The 11060-nt window shown below is 49.0% G+C and overlaps 1 long non-coding RNA gene across 2 annotated transcripts; it reads right to left on the bottom strand.

Annotated features, from left to right (window-relative positions):
• Positions 1-301: 301 nt before the first annotated feature.
• LOC141581259 (uncharacterized) lies at positions 302-10422 on the bottom strand. 2 transcript variants are annotated; one of them, XR_012513819.1, is made up of 3 exons: positions 10315-10422; positions 8689-8810; positions 302-2265 (listed from the first exon to the last, which is right to left on the bottom strand). It is a non-coding gene; the product is annotated as an uncharacterized LOC141581259 (long non-coding RNA). The 2 variants fall into 2 exon arrangements; XR_012513821.1 differs by having other exon boundaries at positions 302-2262.
• Positions 10423-11060: the final 638 nt, after the last annotated feature.

Below are 11060 nucleotides of genomic sequence, written 5' to 3'. Positions count from 1 at the left end.
GCCCTCACAATTACATAAGCCAGTTTCATTTACACACGCACACGTGTACACAGGCGCACACACAGAGTTGACCCTTGAATAATGCAGGGGTTGTGGTGCCAACCTTCACACAGTTGGAAATATGCAAGTAACTTTTGACTCCCCAGAAACTTAACTACAAATAGCCTACTGTTGACCGGTAGACTTACCAATAACAGAACAAGTTATTAATACATATTTTGTATATGTATTATATATTGTATTCTTACAATAATGCTACCGAAAAAAATCTTATAATCACAAGGAAGAGAAAATACATTTACTATTGGTTAAGTGGAAGTAGATCACTGTAAAGGTCTTCATCATCATTATCTTCATGTTGAGTAGGCTGAGGCAGAGGAGGAGGAAGAGGGGACTGGTCTTGCAGACTCAGGGCTGGAAGAGGTGGAAGGAAATCCACATGTAAGTGGACCCTGCAGTTCAAACCCATGTTGTTCAAGGATCAGCTACAGACAGACCAGACAGACAGACAGACAGATAGATAAACAGATGATAGATGGATGGATGGATGAATGGATAGATAGGTACACAGACAGACAAATTCTGCTCCTCTGGTTACACCCTAACTGATACAGAGGTACTGAAGTCTCCAGCTATAATTTTGAATTTCTCTATTTTTCTGTTCAGTTCTATCAGGTTTTGCTTCCTGTAAGTGGAAGGTGTTATTAAGAATGTACATATTTAGGATTTTATGTCCCCGTGATCCTGATGAAATAGCTGTCTTTGTCTCCACTAATATGCTTTGTGGCAAACCTCTTTGTCTGCTGTGAATAGAGCCGCTCCGTCTTTCTGTTTAGCAGTGTTAGCATGATACATCCTTTCTCTGCCCTCTTACTTTTAACCTGCTTAGGCTTTCTGTTTAAATCACACTTCTTGCAGACAACATATACTTGGGTCTTCCTTCCTTACTGTATCTTACAATTGTTCTTCATAATTTGAGGGTTAGATACTTTACATTCAATGTAATGACTGATCACGTTTCATTTAAATTTATCTTCTTGCTATTTGTTTTCGATTTGCCCCATCTGTTCTTTCTTTCTTCTTTCCTGTTTTCATGCTTTCATTTAGATTAATGGAGGGTCTTATTTCAATGATTCTCTTTTATCCTCCTATTGAATTATTAGCTATCCCTTAATTTTACTGGAAGTTCTAGAGTCTGTGATATATATGTGAACTTATCACAGTCTACTTCCAGATGATATTGTGCCACTTCACATAGAGCATGAGAATCACTGAGCACCTCCAACGCTGATTTTTTGTGCTATTACTGTCATAGGTTTTACTTCCACATATAATATAAACTCCAAAATAAATGGTTTCAATCGGTGAATTACAGAGAAAATTGCATTTATCTATCTTTTGCATTTACCTCTATAATTACTGCTCACTGCTTTGGTGTCACTGTAAATTTCCATCTGGGATTATTTTCCTTCTGCTGAAAGAAGAAAAATAAAGAAATGTTGAAGAAGGCCTTTCACATTTTTTGTAGAGCAGATTTGCTGACAATGAATTCGATCAGTTTTTATTTATGTAAAATAGTCTTTATCTCCAATGTTGAGTGATATTTTTACTGAGTTAACACAATCATCCTTGGCAGGTCTCCCACCAAGATGGGTTGTTAAAGATGTCTTCCCATGGCCATCTGGCTTGCATGGTTTCTGTCAAGAGATCTGCTGTCTCTCCTATTTTTATTCCTCTGTACATAATATGTCTTTTCTTATCTGCTTGGCTTATAAAGAGAAATAAAGATCTCTCTTTATCACTGGCTCTCAGAAATTTGTTTATAATATGCCTTGATGTGGCTTTTTTGGTGTTTATTCTACATGGGATTTACCAAGTTTCTTAGAGTTTCCAACAGATTCAAAAAAAAAAAAAAAAAAAAAAACACAGTTGGCCATTATTTCTCCAAAACATTTCTCTGTCCCCGCCTGTCTTCTCTTTCTAGATCTCCAGTTACACATAGGCACGATGATTTGATGGCATCCCACCGCTCACCAGTGTCCTGCTATTTCTTAAGGCTTTTTTCTCTGCTTTGATTTGAACAGTTTCTATAGCTATAGCCATAGTTTCTCCAGCTTCAGACTCCATGATTGTTTCTTCCATTCTGTGAATCACATCCAGTGTGTTTTTCATTCCAGGCATGAAATTTCTATCTCCAAAAGCTTCATTTGTGACCTTTTACATGCTTCATGTCTCTCCCTGCACGATCACGTTTTCTTCCTCCTGCTTGAACACATGGAAAACATTTTTAATAGCTGTTGAGCACCCTTGTCTATCAGTTCCATCATCTGTGACTTACATTTGATTGATTCCCACCCCCAGTCCCACCTCCAGTTATGGATCTTAAATTTTTACGTATCTGACTATTTTTGACAGAACGCCAGGCACCGTGAATATTCACTGTTGATTTCCGGCTTTGGTTGTACTCCTTTGAATCGTGCTGGACTTTATTCTGGTGTGCAATTAAGTTATCTGGAATCAGTTCTGTCTTTCTGAGGCTTGCCTTTAAATGTCGTCAGGGTGGGTCCAAAACAGCCTTAGGCTGAGGCTAATTTACCACCATTTCTCAGGCAACACTGTTCTGAGGATTCTCATACTGTGAAACATATTATACAATCTTTCCACCCTGGCTGGTGGGAACACAAACCGTCCCCCGCCTCTGTGAGCTCCGAGTATTGTTCTGCCTACCCCTTGTGGGTGGCCCTTTCCTCAGCCTTCAGCAGCTTCTTCGTACACACACGCAGATTCGTGCTCAGCCAAAGCCCCGGGGGCCCTCTCTGCAGATCTCTGGAGCCCTCCCTGGGTAGTGCCTTCCCCTTCAGTACTCTGCCCTCTGGCTCTTGCTAATTTGCCCTCCCTGAACTCATTGCTGTCTCCTTGACTCAGCCAGTTGGCCACCTGGACTTCCCCTCCCCTTACTGCAGTGAGCCGGCAGGTCCACGGGACACTCGTTTCCTTTCTCACAGGGATCACAGTCTTGCGTTGTCTGTTGTCCAATGTCTGAACATGGCGCTCTGAACACTTCATCTAATTTTCTAGTATTTTCCAGCAGTAGGAGGGTAAATCCCATTCCTGTTACCTGAACCAGACTAGCCAGAACCAGATGTCCAAAGAGCAATAAAATTTTGACTTTTTTGAACAAAATCATTTTTTATTTCCATACTTTGAAGACTAACCCCAACAAATCCATCACCCTCTACTGTCACTGTCCTGCCTTTACCTTGGGGTAAAGCAGCTGTGAGTCTTCCACCAGTTTATAAACTCTCTGGAGTTTCCTTATTTACCCACAGAGTCTGGGCATTTTTCATAAGCTAACCTTCAGGGACTATTCACTGGAGAGCATAGAGACACCAGCGCCTGAGTAGGACTTAAGAATGTTATTATTTTTATGTGTGTGTATCTGGAGCTGAGATTGTGAGCCTGACATTCTCTGCATGTATCACCCTGGCAGAATGGCAGGCAGGGATCCTGCCTCAGGAGGAGCTTTCGGAGATGCAGCAGGGCAGGCTGGGCCTGGGTGGCAGCATCAGGAGCGAGCTCTCACGCGGAGCCCCCAGGGTGCAATCTCCAAAATATGCTCCACACGACTCCAGTCGTTCCCAGGCAAGTGCCTGCAGCAGTGAGCACTTCCAGTTCCAAACACGCTCCTGGGACAGCTGGCAGATGGGCCACCATGACCTGGGGTGGAGCTGGGGCTGGAGTAGGCAAAGGCACTGTGCATTATTTCAGGGATTCCCAAACATCACTCACACGTTCGCCCCATGACTTTCGCCAAATCCCCATAATGCCTACCTTGTCCAATGCCTACTTTGTTATTATTTAACATATTTCTTTAAAAACAGCTTCTTTCTTGAAGTTAGATAAAAGTATGTTTAAAAGACATTTATACTACAACAATACTGATCTCCTAGAGGTCGTCCTAGGGTGAGTGTCTAACTGCGAAGCACTTCCCCTCCTGTGCCTGGACCCCAGACTTCACGGCAGGCCTGGGAAGTGCCACTGCCCCCAGCTAGCCCTGGCAGTGGGTGTGGAGCGGCAGCACATGCTAACGGCTGGAGAGAAAGTCAGTCAGCACACCTCCCAGGGAGGACAGTAGGCAGGTTCCTCGAACAATTAAAAATAAAACTACCATGTGACCCTGCAATCCCATCAGCGGATATCTATGCAAAGGAAAGAAAATCAGTAGGTCAACAAGACATCTCAGCCTTGCCCACATCAGCCAAGAAAGGAACCATCCCAACGGTTGCTCAGCAGACGAGCAGACAAGCAGGGCGTGGTCTAGACATGATGGAGCACACTACAGCCTTTAAAAAGAAGGCAGTCCTGTCATCTGTGACAACATGGAGGAGCCTGGAGGACATCATGCCAAGTGAAATAAGCCAGGTGCAGAAAGACAAATACCACACGATCTCACTTACATGTGGAAGCTAAAAAAGTTGAACTCCGAGGCCTCTGTTCTGTTCCATGGGTCTATGTCACTGTTTTGGTACCAGTACGATGCTGTTTTGATTACTGTAGCCTTGTAGTATAGTTTGAAGTCAGTAAGTGTGATGCCTCCAGCTTTGTTTTTTTTGCTTAGAATTGTCTTTGCTATGTGGGCTCTCTTTTGGTTTCATATGAAGTTTAAAGTGTTTTTTTTCCAGTTCTGTGAAGAAGGTCAATGGTAGTTTGAAGGGGATAGCACTAAATCTATAAAGTCCTTTGGGCAGTATGGCCATTTTCATGATATTGAGTCTTCCTAACCATGAGCATGGAATGTTTCTCCATCTGTTTGTGTCCTCTCTTAGTTCCTTGAGCAGTGGTTTGTAGTTCTCCTTGAAGAAGTCCTTTACATCCTTTGTTAGTTGTATTCCTAGGTATTTCATTCTCTTTGTAGCAATTGCAAATGGCAGTTCGCTCTTGATTTGGCTCTCTGTTTGTCTGATATTGGTGTATAGGAATGCTTGTGATTTCTGTAAATTGATTTTGTATCCTGAGACTTTGCTGGAGTTGATTATAAGTTTCAGCAGATTTGGGGTTGAGAAGATGGGGTCTTCTAAATATACAATCATGTCATCTGCAAATAGAGACAATTTGCCTTCCTCCTTTCCTAATTGAATACCCTTTATTTCTTTTTCTTGCCTCATTGCTCTGGCTAGAACTTCCTATACACAAGAACATAAAATCAAACACCTCATGTTCTCACTCATAGGCGGATGTTGAACAATGAGAACACATGGACATAGGGAGGGGAGCATCACACACTGGGGTCTGTTGGGGGGGTCTCGGGGAGGGACAGTGAGGGGTGGGGAGGGCAAGGAGGAATAACATGGGGAGAAATGCCAGATACAGGTGACGGGGGGATGGAGGCAGCAAACTACCTTGCCATGTATGTACCTATGCAACTGATCTGAACATGTGCCCCAGAACCTAAAGTACAATTGAAAAAAAAAAAAAGTCGAACTCACTGAAGCAGAGAGTAGCACCATGGTTGCTGGGGGCTGGGAACAGGGAAGGGATGGAGAGGTGTCCGTCAGAGGGTGTGAACTGTCAGTGGTCCAGTGAATATGCTCTGAGGATCTAATGCACATCCTGGTGACTCTAATTCAGAATAATCTATTGTGTATGTGAAATTTGAGAAGAGCAGGTCCCAAGCATTCTCACCCCACACAGAGGTCACTGGGGTGTTGGATGTGTCAATTAGCTGAATTGTGGTGGTCATTCGGCAGCATAGACACACATCACAGCTTCACATTGCAAGCCTGACATCTACTCAACTTCCATTTGTCAAATATACCTCTTTAGATAAAGTTGGAAAAGAACCACAGCGATAGGAAGTGAGGCTGAGAGGTTAAGTGAATCACCTGAGGTCACACAGCAAGGCAGCAGCCATGAGCGGGACTCGGGGGCTCTGGCCTCCTCCAGCCTGTGCTCTCTGCACCATATCCCCCATAAGTAGATCATAAAAACAGGAGCTGGAGCCCATGGAAGGCACACAACATCGCTAGTCACTAGGGAAATGCAACTGGAAACCCCAGCCAGATACCACCACACCCCACTGGCAGGGTCAACCCCAGAGAGATGGTGGGACCACATGCCAGAGGCTGAGCGCCACAGGAGCCCCCATGCATTGCTGGTGGGAATGTGGCACGGCCACTCTGGAGGAGGGTTTGGTCAACATGCACACCGAAGTCCCTACAAACGTTCCTGGGGCACCGGTTGGGTGCTGGGATGGAGGGGCAGAAGGCCAATGGGCGCGCGAAGGCCAACCCGGGCACAGAGGCACGCAGCAGTTCTGCATGCAATCGCCAGACCTGGAATCGGCCCGAACGGCCTCCTGCCAGGTGGATGGACCACATGGCTGGTGCCTCCCGACTGTGGACTCAGCTCAGAACTAAGAAGGATGGAGACGGGCTGCAACGTGGATTGCCAAACACTCTGGTAGGTGAAAGGCTGTGTGTGTCCTGGAGAACTCCCCGCCAGTGACGTTCTGGAACAGGAAAAGTTGTCTCCAGGACAGAAATCAGACAGGCGCTTCCAGGGGCTGCCGCGTGGGAGGGGCTGGCTCCCAGGGCACGAGGGAGACTGGGGGAGTGACGGAGCGACCTGCACCTCTGTTTCCGAAATGGTCATGCAACTGTGCTCGTCGGCCAAAACTCAGAGCAGCAATCACAAGTGTGGATTTTACCATTGTAGATTACATTCCAGAAAACCTGACTTCGGCAACAAAAACTGTCACCCTCCTGGCAGCAACGTCTTCTTATCCCTCTGCCACGCGAGAGCGCTGCGTGAGCTGGGACCTGTCCTCCACCCCACCCTCTTCACAGCCGACCCTCCCACCCACAACTGCATACACCTCTGGCCGGTCCCCTGGTGCCCCAGGAACCCTAACACTCTGTCCCCTGACCTCAGTGTTCACCCTGTCCCCCTCCCCACATCCTTTCAGATGGTGTCCTCCCTACCATGCACAAGGAAGCCCCACTCCTGCCCTTTCAGATTCTAATTCTTATTTTTTGTAGAGATGGGGTCTCACTATGTTGTCCAGGCTGGTCTCAAACTCCTGGGCTCAAGCGATCCTCATGCCTTGGCTTCCCAAAGCTCTGGGACTACAGGTGTAGCCACCACAAAGCCCAGCCTCAGAGTCTTAGTTTGCTTGGCCGTCAACCCCAGTCTCCCACAGACTTGCCTCCTCTACGGAAGGTCTCCCACGGTGCCGTTTGCCAATCTCCAATGCCCAGCCCTTGTCCCGCTGCTTGCCATATGGCAGGTGTGCAATACAAATGACTACCCAAGGTAGTGCATGCACGGACAGATAGACCAAGTTCTGGAGAAGAGATGGCAGCAAAATGACTATCTGAGCCCCTTTCTTTGGCGAAAGAAAAGAGACTATTAAAAAGAAAGGCGTTGCCCGGACCCCTCTTGACCCTGCTCAAGGTCACAATCACACATGGGCGACCCCAGGCCCACAGCGGGCAGGTGACAGGGAGGCAGTGAAATTCCCAGCTGAAGGCTGCTGTCAGCCTAGAACATGCATGTGGAAAAACACGTTAGCTTTGCCTGGATTCTTGCACCTTTCCCAATCGCCTGGCTTTGCTCAGCCTGAACTCCATAGCAAATGCTTGGCCAAGCTCAGTGCCCCTCAGATACCCACAGTCTGAGTTTCAGACCAAGCTTCAGGCTTTGGAAGTTGAGGCTCTGTGAACACTTGGCTCCAAACTAGAGAGTTGGTAAGGGGCTTATAAAAAAGATTTGAAAGGCTACCCCGGCGCCAATTAGCTCTTACAAAACTGTGTTTTGATGAACGAAGTGTAAATGAATCAGCCACACATGGCTCACATCTCCCTGGAAACGCACATGGGGTTCATCGTGAGGTGGGTGGGGGGGACCCGCGGGCCAGACTGCCTGACAGGCCGGATTCCAAAGGCAGGGGGGCGGCAGGGGGCATTCAAGGCGTCTGGCTGACATCACAACACTGCTGGATTCTTCCTTCCTCGAAGCCAACATTATTCTCATTAAAACCTAATCAGATCGTCTGCCGGGAGGATCGGTCTGTCCTGGGGAGCGGCACAGAGAATCCCTCTGCTACACAACAGCCGCTCTTCCAGCAGCCGGAGGAGGGGGCTCGGCTGTCACACCCACCCCTCATTTGCAGCTCTGCCCGGGATGGGCACCCCCATGGCCAGAAAGACGAGGAAATGCAGGGGAGCGGCTGCTGAGGACTCCCTGGGTGGGTCTCTGGGTCCTGCCCCCGCCTCAGAAATCTCTCTACCACATTCCTCACCAGGGCCAGGGCAGGAGGTCGCAACTTGCCGGTGTCCAGTGTGAGAGTCAAATCCACCATGCCGCTTGGCAGGCGGGGGCAGCGGTCCAGCAGCAGCCTGGACATGGTAGCCCAGTTGCCAGGTGGATGTGGTCGGCGTCAGCAAGCCGCTGCTGGAGTCAGGGAGATCCTTCTTACATGCGGGGACCCGTCGGGTCTACGGCAGGCCTGAAGAGCAAACCTGTGAGCGGGGTGCGGTGGCTCACACCTGTAATCCCAGCACTTTGGGAGGCCGGGGCGGGTGGGTCACCAGGTCAGGAGTTCGAGACCAGCCTGGCCAACACAGTGAAACCTCAGCTCTACTAAAATACACACACACACAAAAACCAGTCAGGCATGGTGGCGCATACCTGTAATCCCAGCTAGTCGGCAGGCTGAGGCCGGAGAATCACTTGAACCCGGGAGATGGAGATTGCAGTGAGCCGAGAGCATGCTATGGCACTCCAGCCTGGGCAACAGAGCGAGACTCCATCTAAAAAAAAAAAAAAGAAGAAGAAACCTGCAGTTTTCCAAAAAAGAGGAAGTTGCGTCTGAAGAGCGAAGCATGGATTCCACCTGAGTTTCCTGCCTGCCAGCCCCTGCTCACCGTGAGCTTGCCAGTTCCCACAGTTGCAAAAGAAAACTCCTACGAATCACACATATAGAAATGGTTTTATAGATGTAATGCTCTCCGTTATCAATGCTGCACATGTATATATAAATTACATATGTATAAATTTTACATATTTACGTATTTTACATACATTTGTGTGTGTGTGTGTATTTATGATTCTGATTCTCTGGAGAACCCTGATACACAGAGTAGGAAAGCCATGTGGGTCCTGAAACCCAGCCCTGGAAAAGCCCTCACTCAGTGGCGCTATCAACGGGTGGTTTCAGACGCAGACTCTGGCTTCTGTGAAGTTTTGGAACTAAAGAACCTGTGTTTGGTGAAAGAAGCCAGGCAGCGATTGCCTCAAGGGGCGGATGAGGGACCTAGATGGCCGGGAAGAGCGGGAAGGGAACTTCCTGGCGTGGGAACCGTTCCCTGTCTTGATAGGGGTGGGTGCTCAGCGTCGCTCACATTTGCCAAAACTTAGTGAACAGCACATCCGAGGCTTGCGCATTTCACTGCATGGAAATTTTACTTGAAACATAAACAATGATTGCACTCCAGTTAATGAAATTGAGCTAAAATGTTTAGGGTGAATCATGCTTGTGTCTGCAGCTGTTTTCTGAAATGGACCCAAAAACAAGACCCAGGGAGGGAGGGAGGGTGGATGGATGAAGGGAGGGAGGGAGGGTGGATGGAGATTTGATCAAAGGGAGTGTAGTTCAATTTTAATGGAATTTAGGTGGTGGGCATGTGGGTGTTGACTACAAAATTATTTCAACTTGACTTTATGTTTGAACTTCTTCATGATAAAAGAGAACAAACACAGGATCAGGGCCAGCCTGTCCGTCACGGATCTCACTCCGCACACCACGACCGTGGGACGGGGGTCGGCCTCCTCATCGCTGTGTGCCTCAGTGGCCCCAGGGTGCGTGATGATAGTGCCTGCTTCTGCGGTTGTGCAACGGTTTAAAAGTGAAAAAACACCGCTCACCCTTAAAGGGGGTGGAGATTCTGGCACATGCCATGCACATGAGCCTTGGGGGTGTAATCAGCCAGGCACTAAAAGACAAGGGCTGTGGGATCCCCCTTACGCGAGGTCCCAGAGACGGACAGGAGGAGGGCAGCGCCGGGCTGGGGCAGGGAAAGAGGGAATGGGGTTTAGTGGGGACAGGTTTCAGTTTGGAATCAAGTCAGTTCTGGAGATGGATGGTGGTGAGGGGTGGGCAGCATAGAGAAATCACGTAGTCCCACAGAACTGTATCTTAAAATTGGTGAAGATGATACACTTTATGTTACATTACTGCAATTTAAAAATTGGGGAAAAGTTAGTGTGCTGAAGTGCTGGCCCTCAGAGGGCCCAGCAGTCCTCAGAGATTCTCACCAGCTGTTTCACCCCCGAGAACCCAGGAGCCCAGAGGCTGAGCAGGGCCTCACACAGCAGAACCCTGGGTGCCTGCAGTTTCTGGAAGTTGAGCCCAAGTCCAAGTGAGTCCTCCCGAAATGGTGCCTAGGGGAGAGCAGCAGATTCCATGGCAATGTCCTCCTTCAGTGACCTGCCACAGCCATTAGGGACACCAGGTGGAAGGCGCAGGGACTGGGAGGCGCAAGGGGAGCCCCGGCCCCGCGGGCTGGTGTGAATCGAGGGTGGGGAGCCAGGGCAGGCGGTGCGTGCTCTCCATGGGGAGGCAATGGGCAGCTTTTTGGGGAGGTGGCCCCAGTGGGCAGGACTCCAGTTAAAGGCACACGGCTGCCAGACAGGTCCTCTGGGTGCCCGGAACCCAATAACAGAAGCTCTGCTGCATCTACCCTTGGGCTGCAGCCACTCAGGGTTTGAGCCAAATGGAAGCCACCGAGGGAATAACAGACTAGCCCATGGTGGCCCTGCCCTCCCTCAGAGCCACAGCATGGCAGGGCACCCAGGACAGCCCCACCCTCCCCCGGGACCACAGCACAGCAGGGCACCCAGGACTCCCCCTCCCCCGGGACCACAGCACCGCAGGGCACCCAGGACACCCCCCCCGGACCACAGCAGGACAGGGCACCCACGATGACCCCACCCTCCCCCAGGACCACAGCACGGCAGGGCACCCAGGACAGCCCCACCCTCCCCCAGGACCACAGCACGGC

Source organism: Saimiri boliviensis, chromosome 1 (assembly GCF_048565385.1).
Source record: "Saimiri boliviensis isolate mSaiBol1 chromosome 1, mSaiBol1.pri, whole genome shotgun sequence".
Lineage (NCBI taxonomy): Eukaryota > Metazoa > Chordata > Mammalia > Primates > Cebidae > Saimiri > Saimiri boliviensis.
This window is presented reverse-complemented; position numbering and strand designations above follow the sequence as displayed.